At 38.6% G+C, this 14046-nt stretch overlaps 1 long non-coding RNA gene across 2 annotated transcripts in view; it reads left to right on the top strand.

The window, feature by feature from the left end:
* LOC125082536 (uncharacterized) overlaps positions 1–10635 on the top strand; it is a 116140-nt gene extending 105505 nt beyond the window's left edge. For both annotated transcript variants that reach the window (XR_007122007.1, XR_007122006.1), the window contains one exon: positions 9574–10635. This is a non-coding gene — a long non-coding RNA (uncharacterized LOC125082536). The remainder of the gene's footprint in view (positions 1–9573) is intronic.
* The last annotated feature ends 3411 nt before the right edge of the window (positions 10636–14046 follow it).

The raw sequence follows: 14046 nt of genomic DNA, 5'->3' as shown, positions 1-14046 counted from the left end.
AGTGTTTTGCCATATTATCTCATTCAAATCAAGGCATGCTCCTCCAGAACGTGTACCACAATTATTGTTACCAATCACTGTTAATTTTATTATTATTATCAATTATGTAACTGATCTTACAGACATTGAAAAGAACTTTTCTACTATCAGAGTGTAAGTCATAAAGACAGAATTTGAATATTCACTTGTCTAATACCAAACCATGTTCTTAACTATAAGGTATAATGCTTCTCCTTCTATAGTTTTAACCCTTGGTTTTTACATGGCTGCTTTAAAAGAAAACTTACATCAATTTTTCCATTTTAAATGTGTAATTTTGCTAAATTAATGCAAGTTAACAATTCTACTCCTTTTTTTTATTATGCTATGATAATCTCATTTAATTATTTTCCTTTTTACTTTTATTGACTTACCTTGTCTCTTAATGTATCTTATTTACTTTTTATTTTTATGTTGCCACTTAATCTTATTTATTTTATGCCCTTTTCTCTTTCTTGCTATTTTATCTTTTTGGTATATTTTCATAAGCACTGCTTCCTATTCTTAATACATTTTCACAATGTTTCTAGTAGTGGAAAACAAGACAAACAAAAAATCACCCAGAAAGAGAAGGACTGTGAGGGTACAACAAGACCTTGCAAGAAGGTCTCCTCTTGGCCAGCTCCTCCCGCTGTTCACCAGAGCGCCCCTCTTCTCTTCATATGTAAGCCACATTATTGATTCGAAGTCAGTTTAAAAAAAAAAACAAAACAGATCCTATAATCATTATATCCATCTTCAAAATGAGAAGGATGGAAACTTTTGTTTGTTTATTTATTTATTTAGCATGGGAACTCACTTTCAAAGCAAATCCTGTATATAGATCGAGCATGGAACCTAGAAAACAACCTTAAGCTTACTAGGTTAAGTTGTAGTTAGGGGGATGGGTGGGAAGTCTGGAGACCTACCTATTCTAGGCCTCTGCCTTTGTCTGCCTCCCTAGTAGACTCTGCAAAAGTTCTTTATTAATCCTAAAATCTTCTCTTTATACTATTAGAAAAACTAGTGTTAGCATTCAGTGGTTCTCGAACATGAACATGCATCAGAAAAAAAAAAAAAAAAACAAACTGGAGAGCTTGTTGAAGCCCTCCCCCAGAGATTCTGTGCTTCACACAAGTTCCCAGATGCTTCTGATGCTGTGCTCCAAGGACCACACTCTGAGTAACACTGGGTTAGACTATTACCTAGAGCATTCATAGCCACAAAATACAATGCTCTATCTCCAGTTTCTCTCCACTCTCCAAGTTCAATCACAAACATATTTATTCTCAACTTGTCCTTCATGCCTTTGTTGGTAAAGCATTTTTGCCTGGGTCTTCTGTTATGCAAGTGGAAGAATAAAATCGCCTAATTTCCACACCCAGAAATTAAAGAGAAAATGGTGACTTGATTCCATATTTGATTTTACTGTCCTCTCACAATTTTTTTCCTACACTTTGTATAGCTAAGAGAAGAATCAAAATACATATGAACCTCTAACGTTCCTGTTACTCCTCATGGGTCCAAGAAAACAAAATTTTTAAAATAAATAGAGCTTATGCTAGTTTTTAAAATAATAGTTTGTATATATTGCATATTCTTTCCCTATAGAACTATATAGTAGCCTCTACAATGGAAAGACAGTACAAGGTGTACACTCTTACAAGCTCTTCTGAACATCTGAAGTATCTGCTAGACAATGTCCATCATCCCATTGAAAGGGAGTACGGTAAGAAGTTCTTTTGTCCATTTCCAAATCTTGAACATTCTTTTTTTTTTTAAATTTCCTTTTGTTGCAGTGTCTTTGTTTTTCATTAAAGACTGCTATACCCATATAACTTTATGTGGACTCTAAAAGGAAAATGGGGGGGGGTTAGTTGTCACACAAGGGAATGAGGCCTGCTTCACCTCATTGCCACTCACCAAAGGACCTTCCTTAACACAGGAGGAGCAGATAGAGCAGCTAACACCAGACTACATGAGTTCTAGCAACTCAATGACTGTCAGCAACTAGGTCACTGGTGATTGGAAAGAATAGCCTAGTGAGTGCTCCCTGGGAAGGAGATTACCTTTTTATAGAGGACGACACTTTCACCAAGAGAAATGGATGACTGATGACTGGATTTCAGGTGGGGATATATGTGGGTGTTGGAGAGGTTTTAGAGTGGGGGACCTGAATCAGAAGGAAAAAGCATAAGGATACTAAAGTAAAACCAACTACTGAGACATTTAATCCTGTTTGCCTCACATGTCAGCATACCTAACTGAAGAACCTGAGGGATTATGGGAGTCCAGTGCCATGCTGCTGGATTCCAGTCCCGACTGAATGGGAGTTGTTATGAAAACCTGCCTGATTTCACACCTACCTGCTAAAAGATGTTATCACCCTGCCAGCTCTCTGAAGGAGATAGGCCGTTCTGGGAGAAGAAGAGCAGGCTGACAGCCCGGAAATGTGCCCTGGGTTTTGCAGCTGGAAAAGACATAGATCAGAGTGGTGATTCAAGAAAATCCTGTCCCACATGGATTCTGATAAATATGCAAGCACTAAGACATTACGCCACCTTTGTCAGCAATCTTAGATCCTATTTTTTTTTCTTTCCTGCTAAGTTCTTTTATTAGCCCCAATGATAATGATGCTAATAATAATCTACTTATTCCAGCCTCTGGAATGATTCTTAATAATTCATGATCTCCATTTTCGTCTAAAATTCAGCACAATTCAGCCTAAAAAAAGAAAAAAATGAAGTTACACACAGAAAATGAATTATGCACCAAATTGTAAATATTCCATTTCTTTTGCTGATCTGAAACTCCCCAAAGAAATATGAACACTTGATTTAAAATTCAGCTGCAGTGACATTTCCTAGCTGGAAAGAACACTTGCACAAATTCACAAGTATTTGCAAAAGATAACTTTTTTGGTGGATACTAGTACATTCTAATGTGTTTTTTAAAAACTATCCTATGCTTATATTCCCAAAAATGAATAAAATATTTCTTCGTGGAAGCTTGTTCAGTGAATAGACTTTTGCAGTGTTTCAGCCAGAGGGACTTTGCATTGCAAGGGATAACGTCATGATGGTAAAGAGGTGTGTGACAGCAGCTTCCTGCCTGGCAAGAGGTGGATAAATGCCTACTATTGCACTGCGGACTTAACCGGTAGCCATCTTGGCCAACTGATATGTCACAACCGAAAACTACGAGCCCGCTAAAGTCAAGGGAGATGGGAAGCTGACGCGTTGTGTTTTCACCACAGTTTCTAAGCATGAAGAGCAAGTAAATTAAGCTCAGAAAAATGTCTTTTCTTCTTGTGACTTTTTTGTTTCTTTATCTTTGTTTATCTTTTTGTTTTCTTTAAAACATTGCTCAACTAGGACAGGATTAGCTTCCATTCTTATCCTGCTATGTTTAATGATTTCTGATGAATCAAATATGCCAACTGTCGAAGTACTTTAGTCACATGGGAGAATAAGCAGAAAATGCAGCTGAGCCAACATCCTTCTTTATTTTGATGATTTTGAGAACACATAGACACATAAAACACTTATTGCACCTGAAGTATCTTGACACTGTAGTGAATAGTTGACACGAACAATTTTTTTTCCATATTCGTAATAACTGGTCTATCACTAATAATAGCTTCCATTGATATTAGTTGGTTTAATAGTCATTTAATACATACATAGTGACTATTTATTTCACAGCTTTTCATTTACTTTAATCACAAAACCCTGGGAAATGGCATGGCAGGGATAGTTTACCCCATTTTTTCCTATGGATAAACTAAGGATTATGGAGTTTATAAATTAGAATTCTCGTCCCTGCTTCCTGCCATTAATCAGATTAGCTGTCACTCAAGAGGAAGTCTATGGATTTGGGGGGCCAGAATCACCAAGGGCTTAGCATAGTCTAAAACTCTAACACTACCAAATCAGAGTATGTGGGACCAGCACCTAAATGTACATCAAACAAACACCTCAAAATGGCCTGTTTCTAGGAACTTCTTCCCTAGCTAAATCTAGGATTTGTTTGTTTGTGTCATCAATATTACCTGGTATATCCATAAATGTTCTTTTCATCTGGAACAGTGGCAAGAGAAGCAGAGGCCTGGTTAGACAGCTCAGATGAAAGGAAAAGATGATGATAAGCAATGGGAAAGAGAAGAACTCTGTATCTGAAAGAAATGGCAAGTCAGACAAGAAGAATAGACTGTAGCAACAAGTTCGCTGGGTGAGAGATCCAGCCGTGCACACCCCCAGGGGTCTCTTGTTTCCCTGAGCTTTGGAAAACACTGTTACCTCTCCAAAGAATTTCCAATTGGGCAAAAGCTACTGGAATGAAAGCGGGTAGATATTTTATTTTACTTAAAAAACCTGTTTCCACGAGGCAGGTCTACATAAAAATGTTAAGTGATAAGATTTGTTTTTTCGTATTCTTCCGCTTTCCCTTCAAAACCCTTCTCTGTTTGATAGCTGCATATTCCTGTCCCTCACACTTTGCCATTACTCTGACAGCCGTGAAGAGCCCAAATGATAGAATCTCTAATGGTGAAGTGTGAACCTGGTGATTGCCATTGAAGGATTAAATATCACCTTTCAGGTGGAGGTATCACTCACTCCCTCCCTCCCACACCACCCAACACAGATGTTGCCTCCCCATCTGCTGGGAAGATATATCCAGATGCTTAGATTTGTGGCCAAACCAATCCTGCCTATATCCCAGCTCAGTTCAACTTCGAACACTCTCTGTTTCACTGCAGTTCATCTGTAGGGCCTGGCTGGGAGAGGATTGGAAAAAATCTCATCACTGGTCCTTGCTTTCTAACATGGAGATGTGTCCCTCGGGAGCTGCCAAGTCAAACTTTTCAGCTAGGTTACATTCTCCCACAGTGAGGCAGCAAGTTGCAAGGAACCTACAGAGCTAATCAATTTTGGCAGAGGGAAAAAGAAAATCAATCACAGTATTTTTTTGTTTTGTCATTGTTTATAAAAGAATAACTAGTAATAGACCTTTTTTCACTTTTTCTGTAGTTTCGTTGTCCTTAAAGAGATAGTATTGCTGAAAAACAAAAAGTGATCAATCAAAATAAAATTCTCATGCAGGTTTCCATTCTCTCTTCCTATTAATATTTTACATAAGATGTCATTGTTAGATAACACAAAGCATTTATCACATGCTAAAATGATATGCAACAGACTCATACACACACATATACACACACATGCAATTTCCAATGAAATGCTGGCATTATTGCAATTGACAAAGTAGCCAAACACCATATTGCAGTATTACTAAAAGCAATAAAGCCTTTGCTTTTCCCATGAGGTATATCTAACAACAGTTCTCTCCCTCTGTCTCCCCTTCCTCCAATCACCCTCCCTTCTCGGTCTCCCGGCTTATCAATATATCAAAAAGCAAATGTGATGACTCCTCCATATATCCGCTTTTCAGATTTCATTCACCTCTGACCTATAATGTTCCAATTTAGCTCAAGTACTTTTATTTATGCTATTCCTTAGACCTATACATTTTGATCAAAGAAACGACACTCACTGTTCAGTGCCTTCAGAGAGCACTTTGCAGGTACCATCCGTTCAGAAAAAGCAGTCACCCAATACATGAGATTGTGACAAGGTATAATGTAATGGTAGTTATGCGAACCTCCAATAAACCAGTGCTACTTCACAGATTACTTGGAGAGAAAGTCTCTTAGCGTGCTTGAAGAAGTATGAAATGAATTTCATTTCCTTCTCATTTGCCTTGCTTCTGAAAGGTTTCATGCAAGATATGTGACCAACTATTATAGTACTAATCCATCCATGACAGAGCTCAATTTTCTCTGAGAATTTACTTCTGAATGGGCTTCCGAAATACTTGAAAGCTCAAAATTAAAGTACACTGAACAGAGCAGCCACTGAGCTGTGGACAACTGTCAGTCAAGAAAATCAGTCGGAACAAAATGTAAATTAGATTTTATTTTATTTTATTTTATTTTTTTAAAGCGATCTATAATGATGAGGTGGTAAAGTTTTATAGCCCATTTCCAAACAAGAACAATAAGGAGGGAAGTGGCGAGAACTATTGTTGTGAGCTTTCCTCATTACTGCAAATGAAAATGGGAGCTTGTGTTACAGAAACTCTAGAAGTGATGTGCAACACTGCGGCTTGCTGCACGCACCCTTTGTTCTGGTGGCTGAGAAAGTGCAATGACGGGAACTGTCTGCCAGTCACCTGAGATGCCAGGAGTGGCGTTCCAGTACTTGGTGCGAGAGGTGGTCGGAGATGTCGTCCCAGGCGTTACCTGTGTCAAGGATGGTTCTGATCTATTGAAAGGCAGGATTTTTAAAATCCAATACTGTTTGACTTCGAAAAGTTAGAAGGTTAGGGATCCACTGGACAGAAATGGAAAACGTGATTGGCAGAATTTCTAATCATTCTGGTATGTGAAGTTAGGTTTCCCCTAGATGCTGGGATCAAAAGCTTATGTTTGGTGCCTACCCTGCTCAGCGTATAGAGGAGATACAAGAACAAGTAGAGCTTCTTTATTGATCTGAAAACCTAATATTTCTAGTAATAGCATGGAGGGAGGGGAAGAGGAGGAAAAGTAATGCTTCCAGAAAGTTCCCAATTTATAATCTAAGCAACAAATTCAGTGTCAAGCAGTTCCTAAAAATGAAATGTGCAGTTTTTTGCTGAAATAACAAGAGGATCGTTGAACAGACCTATGTAAACAATAAACTCATGTTATTCTGGTTGAATTAGATACTTCCAGCAGAGTATTTCTATTTCTTTTTGAGAGGTCTGGTACATTTTAAGGGGGCATTGACAACTAGGGTCAATCAGGCATGTGAGTACCTGATGATGACTTTGCAGAAGGTATCACTCTCAGCCTTACAAGAAGAGATAATTCTAGAGGGAGTTACAGCATTAAAATATAAATAGAATAGTGCTGGGTGTGATGATGCCAAACAGGAGAATAAAATGAGGGTGGAGTATAAGGTTATCAGAGAAAAGGCTACTAGCAAACTTCATTCTACCACTTCCTGGTACTAGCTGGACTTCCTGGTGTACGTTTGGTTTGCTTTGGTTTATTAAGTAAATAGAAGAATTTAGTTTTTCTCAGGTTGGAAATCAACTTTGAAATAGTAATACAATCAAATCAACCTGATAAAGGGTAGAAAGTGATTATTCAAAGTTTCACAAATCTCTGTCAGTTTCATCTTCCAGGATTTGTGTGCTAGAGGAATATTTACAACAAGTTAATTCATTTCAAGGCCCTCCTTATCCCCTCCTCTTTGGCTGACTAAGGAGTAAGCCACCATGCCACAAAACCACATGCTCTGGTCCCAGTCCATGATGACATTTAAGGACACTTGATTTAAAAAACCCATTCAATCTGAGGCTCAGAATAATGGAAAATTGGCAGATTGTCTTTTTTTTTGTTTTTTCCTTTAAGGCCAAATTGAACAGGTTTGAAACATGCTTATAATATTAGCTATTGAAAATAAGCTTGGATTTTATATTATATTTGAGTACAATAATTAAAAGAAAGTTATTTAAACCAGTTTTAATAACATAGAAACTTAGAAAGGTCATTGCAGTAAAAGAATCATTTAGGCATTTTTATAAGCATGGGGTGTAAAATACAGCCTGTCATAGAAGGCCTCATGTACCAAGTTAAAATAAAATCTGATGTGTTTCTTCAGAAAAATGTTTAAGGGCGCCTGGGTGGCTCAGTGGGTTAAGCCGCTGCCTTTGGCTCAGGTCATGATCTCAGAGTCCTGGGATCGAGTCCCGCATCGGGTTCTCTGCTTGGCAGAGATCCTACTTCCCTCTCTCTCTCTCTCTGCCTGCCTCTCCATCTACTTGTGATCTCTCTCTGTCAAATAAATAAATAAAATCTTTAAAAAAAAAAAAAAAAAAAAAAAAAAAAAAAAAGAAAAATGTTTAAAATAAAAATGGGTGATGGGGTGCCTGGGTGGCTCAGTGTGTTAAAGCCTCTGCCTTGGGCTTGGGTCGTGATCCCAGAGTCCTGGGGTCGAGCCCCGCATTGAGCTCTCTGCTCAGCGGGGAGCCTGCTTCCCCCTCTCTCTGCATACTTGTGATCTCTGTCAAATAAATTTAAAAAAAGGAATCTTTAAAAATGGGTGAGACGGTGGGGTTATGGACATTGGGGAGGGTATGTGCTATGGTGAGTGCTGTGAAGTGTATAAACCTGGTGATTCACAGACCTGTACCCCTGGGGATAAAAATATATGTTTATAAAAAATAAAAAATTAAAAAAAAAATGGGTGAGAGAGGGCTGGAAGAGGAGAGGATGAAGGGTAATGCCTCCAGAAAGTTCTCAGATTATAAAAGGAACTGCAAGATACAAATTTGGTATCACATAGTTGCTGCAAAGCAATATTGTCTGAAGCTGAACAGAGATTTAGTGAACAGATCTATGGAGACAATAGTCCCAAGTCATTACAGTCCAGTCAGACAACTTCTAGAGAGGTTTTTTTGTTTGTTTGTTTTTGTTTTTTTTTTCCCCTCTTCTTCATTTTTTTAGTGCAAACTTTTAAGTGGCATTGACAATGAAGGGGCAACAGTATGACAGAAGCATGATCCTGATCCTGTTGGAAACATTGTTGAAAGATTTGGTCTGTTTGACCTGCAGCAGAGAAGACTAGGAGGAGAAGGGCATGGTAGAGGGACTCATCAGACCCATCACATAAAAGACTCTTTATTTACCTTTCTTAACATGGGTTTTGAAATAATTTAAGGGAGCAATAAAGAGATAAAAGCCTTTTTCTGTCTATGTCCTAGCATCATAACTGGGATAAATAGCTGATACTGTCATGAGGTGGTGAATGGTAGAGGGATTAAGGGTATGGGCTCTAGCTCTGGGCTGCCTAGGTTTAATTCCCAGCTTGACCTGTGAGTTCTGTGTAACTCTGGACACATTAATACATCTCTCTGGGCTCTTTTTTCTGCAAGAAAAGTATAAACGCAGTAGTACCAGCCTGAAGTATTATCCTGAGCATTAAGTGGGCTTATAACTGTAAAGTACTTAGAGCAGTTCTTGGCCTTGAAAGGGTGTGTAGAGTGATTTGAGCCACCATCATGGTAACCATGTGAAGAGACGGCCTGGCAGGGAGAGCTGTCACAAAATGAAAGGGTATACCTGGACACCCATTATGATGGCTAAGCAGGGTGATTGGTTCAAGGTTCCTACCAACTTCAGTAATTTAATTAAACATTCCCTTAAAATAAAGAAGAATTCTTAGAGGTATTTAAAAATAGTTGTTCCTGTAGGAATAGTCCAGTCCTGCATGACCAGGTTCTAGAAAAAAAGCTAACATAAAGCCTTCCAGAGTGTATTTCTTCCTCTTCCCCTTACTATTACAGTCTTAAGAACCCCAGAGCTGTAGGAACTAATATGGAAGTTGGGCTGAAGATTGTCCTATGGTGAAGTTGCTGGATTGTCTTCTTAGTTCTCTTTGCTCACAACCTGTACTACACACTTCCCCAACCAATCTGTCTGTGTGTTTCCTTCTTCCCACTCATTGACAGAACTGAGAGGGTGTGGAAGTCATAAACGAAGGCACACTGAAAGATGCAAGGATCTTGAGCCATGAATCACAGCAAAGAAGGCATCCTACCAAAGACCTGAATTCTTAAAAGAGCAAGAAATTAACATGTATTGTGTTAAACCCCTGAGGCTTGGTGCTTAACAAAACTTTGATATCATCTACCCTCACAGAATAGGGAAAGAAATACCATTCCTATTTTGGTGATGGATGAAGATATTGAGACTTAGAAGATCCCAGACTTCCTTAGTCCATCCCATTCTCTTCTTAATGTAGTAGGTGTCTTCAAATGCTGCAACCAAATAGTAACAGCAGATAATAAATTAGGCTGACACTATATAAAGCATTGTTCTTGTATTTCTGTGCATGGGTCACAGCCTTCCTATCCTTAAGTGCCCCTAGAAGATGAGCATTATAATTACACCCATTTAACAAGTGAGGAAATTGAAAAATAAAGGTGTAAAATAATTTTTCCCATGGCCAACACTTACATAGGAGGTGGTGCCAGGATTAGAACTCAGATAGCATGATTCATACTCTGACTGACTACCCAGCAAACCCAGCATACACCACAGCCTCCAGACAACAGGAGATTTCACTTCATTATGTGACTTAATGCCCTATGGGAAGCTGATCAACATTGACAAAGGGCAGAAGTAAGAATTATATACAACCTGTGTTGTGTGACTCTTGCTTTTGATTTTGCTTGATATTCAGTGTTTCTGGTAGGAATCGAAATCATTCAGAGACTTTGCTAGAGATCTGTTCATTTGCCACGAGCAGAGGACCATTTTGCTCATGAATGCAGGAGTCTCAATGGCTGACATGGAATAACTGATTTACCTGCTGGTTTGGGGTCCTGGCAAAAAGAGCTGAATTACCATGTTGTTAGTCACATTACAGGTATGATCCCTGAGCAACAATGATTGAGAGCTACTTTGTGTTTGTTCGTTTCCTAGGTAATGAAAGATAGTAGACCAAATATAAGCTCTCTTCACATCTAGTCAAAAGGGCTAATGCCAGCAGTACAAATCTTTGAAACCAGGGGGGGGAAAAAAAAAAAAGGAGAAAGGAAAGAACTAATAGATTATGTTGGATTCCTTTTTCCTATGTTCTCCTGAACATCACTGTAGCTAATGGACTTTGACATTCTTTTGTGTCTCCAAGACTACTTTTCTTTCTTCCTCTTGGGCTTCCCTTTCCTCCTCTTCTCCTTCCTTCTCTGCCACTTTCTCTTCTTTTTCCTTCTCTTATTATTATACTTCATTCTTCATTTAGAACTGCACTGTATTAGGTACAAAAATAATAAGAAATCAGAAGTTCCATCTTCTAGAATAAGCATTACCATCTGTATTACTGTGAAGGTCCTTTAAAATACCTTAGCCTCAGTTCCCTTGGTGATAATTAGATAAAATATGTTTAAATCAGTCCTCTTTACTTCCATGGATAGCATTAATAATAATAATAATAATTTTAAAAGATATTGAATTCATATACACTTTAGTTGAGCAAAAAGAAAAAAAAATACCAGTTGTTACTATTTTTGTCAAGCTAATCACTGTACCTGAACACAAAATCACTTTCTTTATTCCTTTGGTATGCTCACTGGTCCATTTGGAATGGTTATTTCATACATATAATCTCCAATTCTTATAATTCAACTATTCTCTTTCTTTTTTTTTATCATTAGACCTTAACAGTTCAATTAAAAGGCATAGCCATCTTATCTCTGAACTCCCAACACACATTCGTAATGATGATTTGGCAGTGCATGGCACATATAACATTCTGTTTTGAATTATTATAAAAATTTGAAATGCATTTAGCTTTTTGTATTAATTTTTATTAAAATTTTTTGGTATAATCTTCTTCAAAGAGAGGATATTTTTTATATTCACAATAGTATCTTGCACAGGGCTTTGAACATAGTAACTGCCCAAAAACTGTCTAGATATTAATAATGGGCAAATTACCCAATGTTGACAATCCCATACCTCAGCAAAGGCTGTAGTCAGTTAATGTTTATGGTCTCTGTAAGGAATCTTCTGTGTTTTGTAAGGATTCTGCTCCTAACTAGAAATGTTCTGAAAAACTAACAAGTGAGTTAAGTTATAATCCTACAGATTCTCATTATGCTTTTCATGTTTATATGGAACTTCCTGGAACTCCTTAGTATTTCCAGAGGTATCCAGTTATTTCATACTCCTTGGTGGAGATGAGGGAGGACTAAAGAGATGAGGCATACCAAGAGCTTCTGGCACTGAGATTTACCATCAATTGGCTGGCGCCCACCTAATTATGATTTGGCCATGTCTTGCCTTCTCATTTATTCCCTGTGATTATGGCAGGGTAGAACAACAAAGAATTCTGTATTGTCAGCCACAGGAAGGAAAAGTGGAACATAAATATTTTTCATCTGCCAAGTAAGTATTTTTATTCCATGGGCATAGTGTTTTTTGTATTTAAAATGACAGATCCTGTCACAAAGGGTCTTAATATTATATTGAAAAGATATCTGTATTACAGCAGAGGTTAAAAAACTCATTTATTTATAAGACTCTCAGGTCCTGGAGAGGTCTTCTGCCTCTTTCTCCCTGCAGACAGTTAATATCATTGAAAATAAAAAGCTGTTATATTATATGACAAGGCACAGTGGTAATAAAAACAAACACAGGCTGACTGGTGCCAGAAATGTGCTCCAATGCTGGTAAACTGTTGGCTCTAATTGGAAAAAAAGTAGGTGCTGGGGTTTTTTGTTTTGTTTCCATTTGTTTTTCTTCTAGCTATTTTTGCATACAGAACCCAATGCATTAAAAGTTACACAAATAAGTTACACAAAACAAAGTGGCTTCATTTCACGAAGTTTTTGGGTTAAGAAAAAGTAAAACCACCAAAAGGAGTAGAGGAAGGATGGGAACTGATCATGGAGCTGGCTAGAGGCACAGCATGTCTGACCTAAGCTACAGAGAAGCTTGCAGCTTGAACAGGGCAAGGGACCGCAAACCAAAAGAGCCTCTAAAAGGAAGAGGGATGTTGTGCACTCCCCAGAAACCAGTATGGGCTTTCGTTGGCTTCCTCCTGGAAGCTTTGGAGCTTAGCTGGAAGAATGAGGACACGGACATGTTGCCTACTGAACACGCAGTCGGTAGGATACAGATTTTCTCCTCACATCCAACACCTTCTAGGCTTCTTCCACAGGATTCTACCGAACTATGTCTGAGCTCACCAGATGAAGCCAAAGGCAGCTTGCACTGCTGAAGTAAGGGCTAGGGAGTGGCTGGGCCACAGCAGTCACATGGGACACCAACCAACTGCAGACTGGCAGGTTATCATGAGAGCCGCCTGGACACACGTTAGCAAACCTGTCCAGAAGAAAACAAACGCAAAGCTGGAGTGCCCTTCAGTGAGAAACCAGTCATCGTGCACTGGAGCATATAAACTGAAAGGACTAAAAATTCCGTTTAACTTTTCTTCTCTAAGCCAAGGTTCATCACAGGTGACGAAGAAACAGCTGGAGGGGTGGTGATAATTTCATTTTTAAATTTGTCTTCTCTGCTCTAGGCATTCTTCAACTCAAAGTGATGCTTTTAGCTTCTTTCATTCTGGTTGTTTGTGTGTGAAGGAAAACCAAATTAGATCAAGGACTTTATCAGTCAAGGCCACGGTCCACCTTGGATCAGTTCATTCAGCAAGGATTTACCTGGTACTGCTGTGGAGATGGCATTACATAAGGAGTTACAGAGAATCCACTGTTCCCACCCTAAAGCACCTACCTTCAAGGAGGAAGGAAAGTTGTGCAGAGAAAGGTCTCCAAAGCAATGTCAGGGACTGAGGTGGAAAACATGACAAAAGTTTGTAGGAGGGAGACATATAGTAATTTTACTTAAAGTAAATTTTTGTTTTTTATTTTGATTATTTGAAAACATTGCAGGATGTATCTATCTCATCTGAAGGGCAGACCTAGTTTTTAAATTTATGTGAGTGTAAGTGCAAAGCATTTTTTTTTCTAATTCTAAAGAGAAATTGTGATTTAACAAATTTGCTCATCTGTAGAAAATCCGTGGCTGGGGGACAATGCTTATTACTCTAATCATTCTGAAATGTGTTCTTCAAACTGTGGTAGCACCACCTCAAAATGCAGTGCTAGCCCTCTGCTCTGCAGTGAGACTCAGCCCTCTGCTACAGTGAGAGTCAGCCGTCTGCACCTGGGGAGAGGGTCCTCACAAGATCCCAACCCTGTCAGCACTTTGATCTTGGACTTTTAGCCTCCAGAAGTACAAGAAATCAATTTGCATTATTTAAAAGACACCCCCCCCCCAAATGCGGTGTTAAAAAAGTTGTCATGGGAAAGAAAATTAAGTGTTTATCTTCAGAGATCTGGAATGATGGGCCATGCAAGGTTAGGCCTTACGTCGTTTACAGCTCACTAGGTCCCATCATGGAAGGGGGAGATGGA

This window comes from Lutra lutra, chromosome 12 (genome assembly GCF_902655055.1).
Source record: "Lutra lutra chromosome 12, mLutLut1.2, whole genome shotgun sequence".
NCBI lineage: Eukaryota > Metazoa > Chordata > Mammalia > Carnivora > Mustelidae > Lutra > Lutra lutra.
Note: the sequence above shows the minus strand (reverse complement) of the source record. Positions and strands in the feature narration are given on the sequence as shown.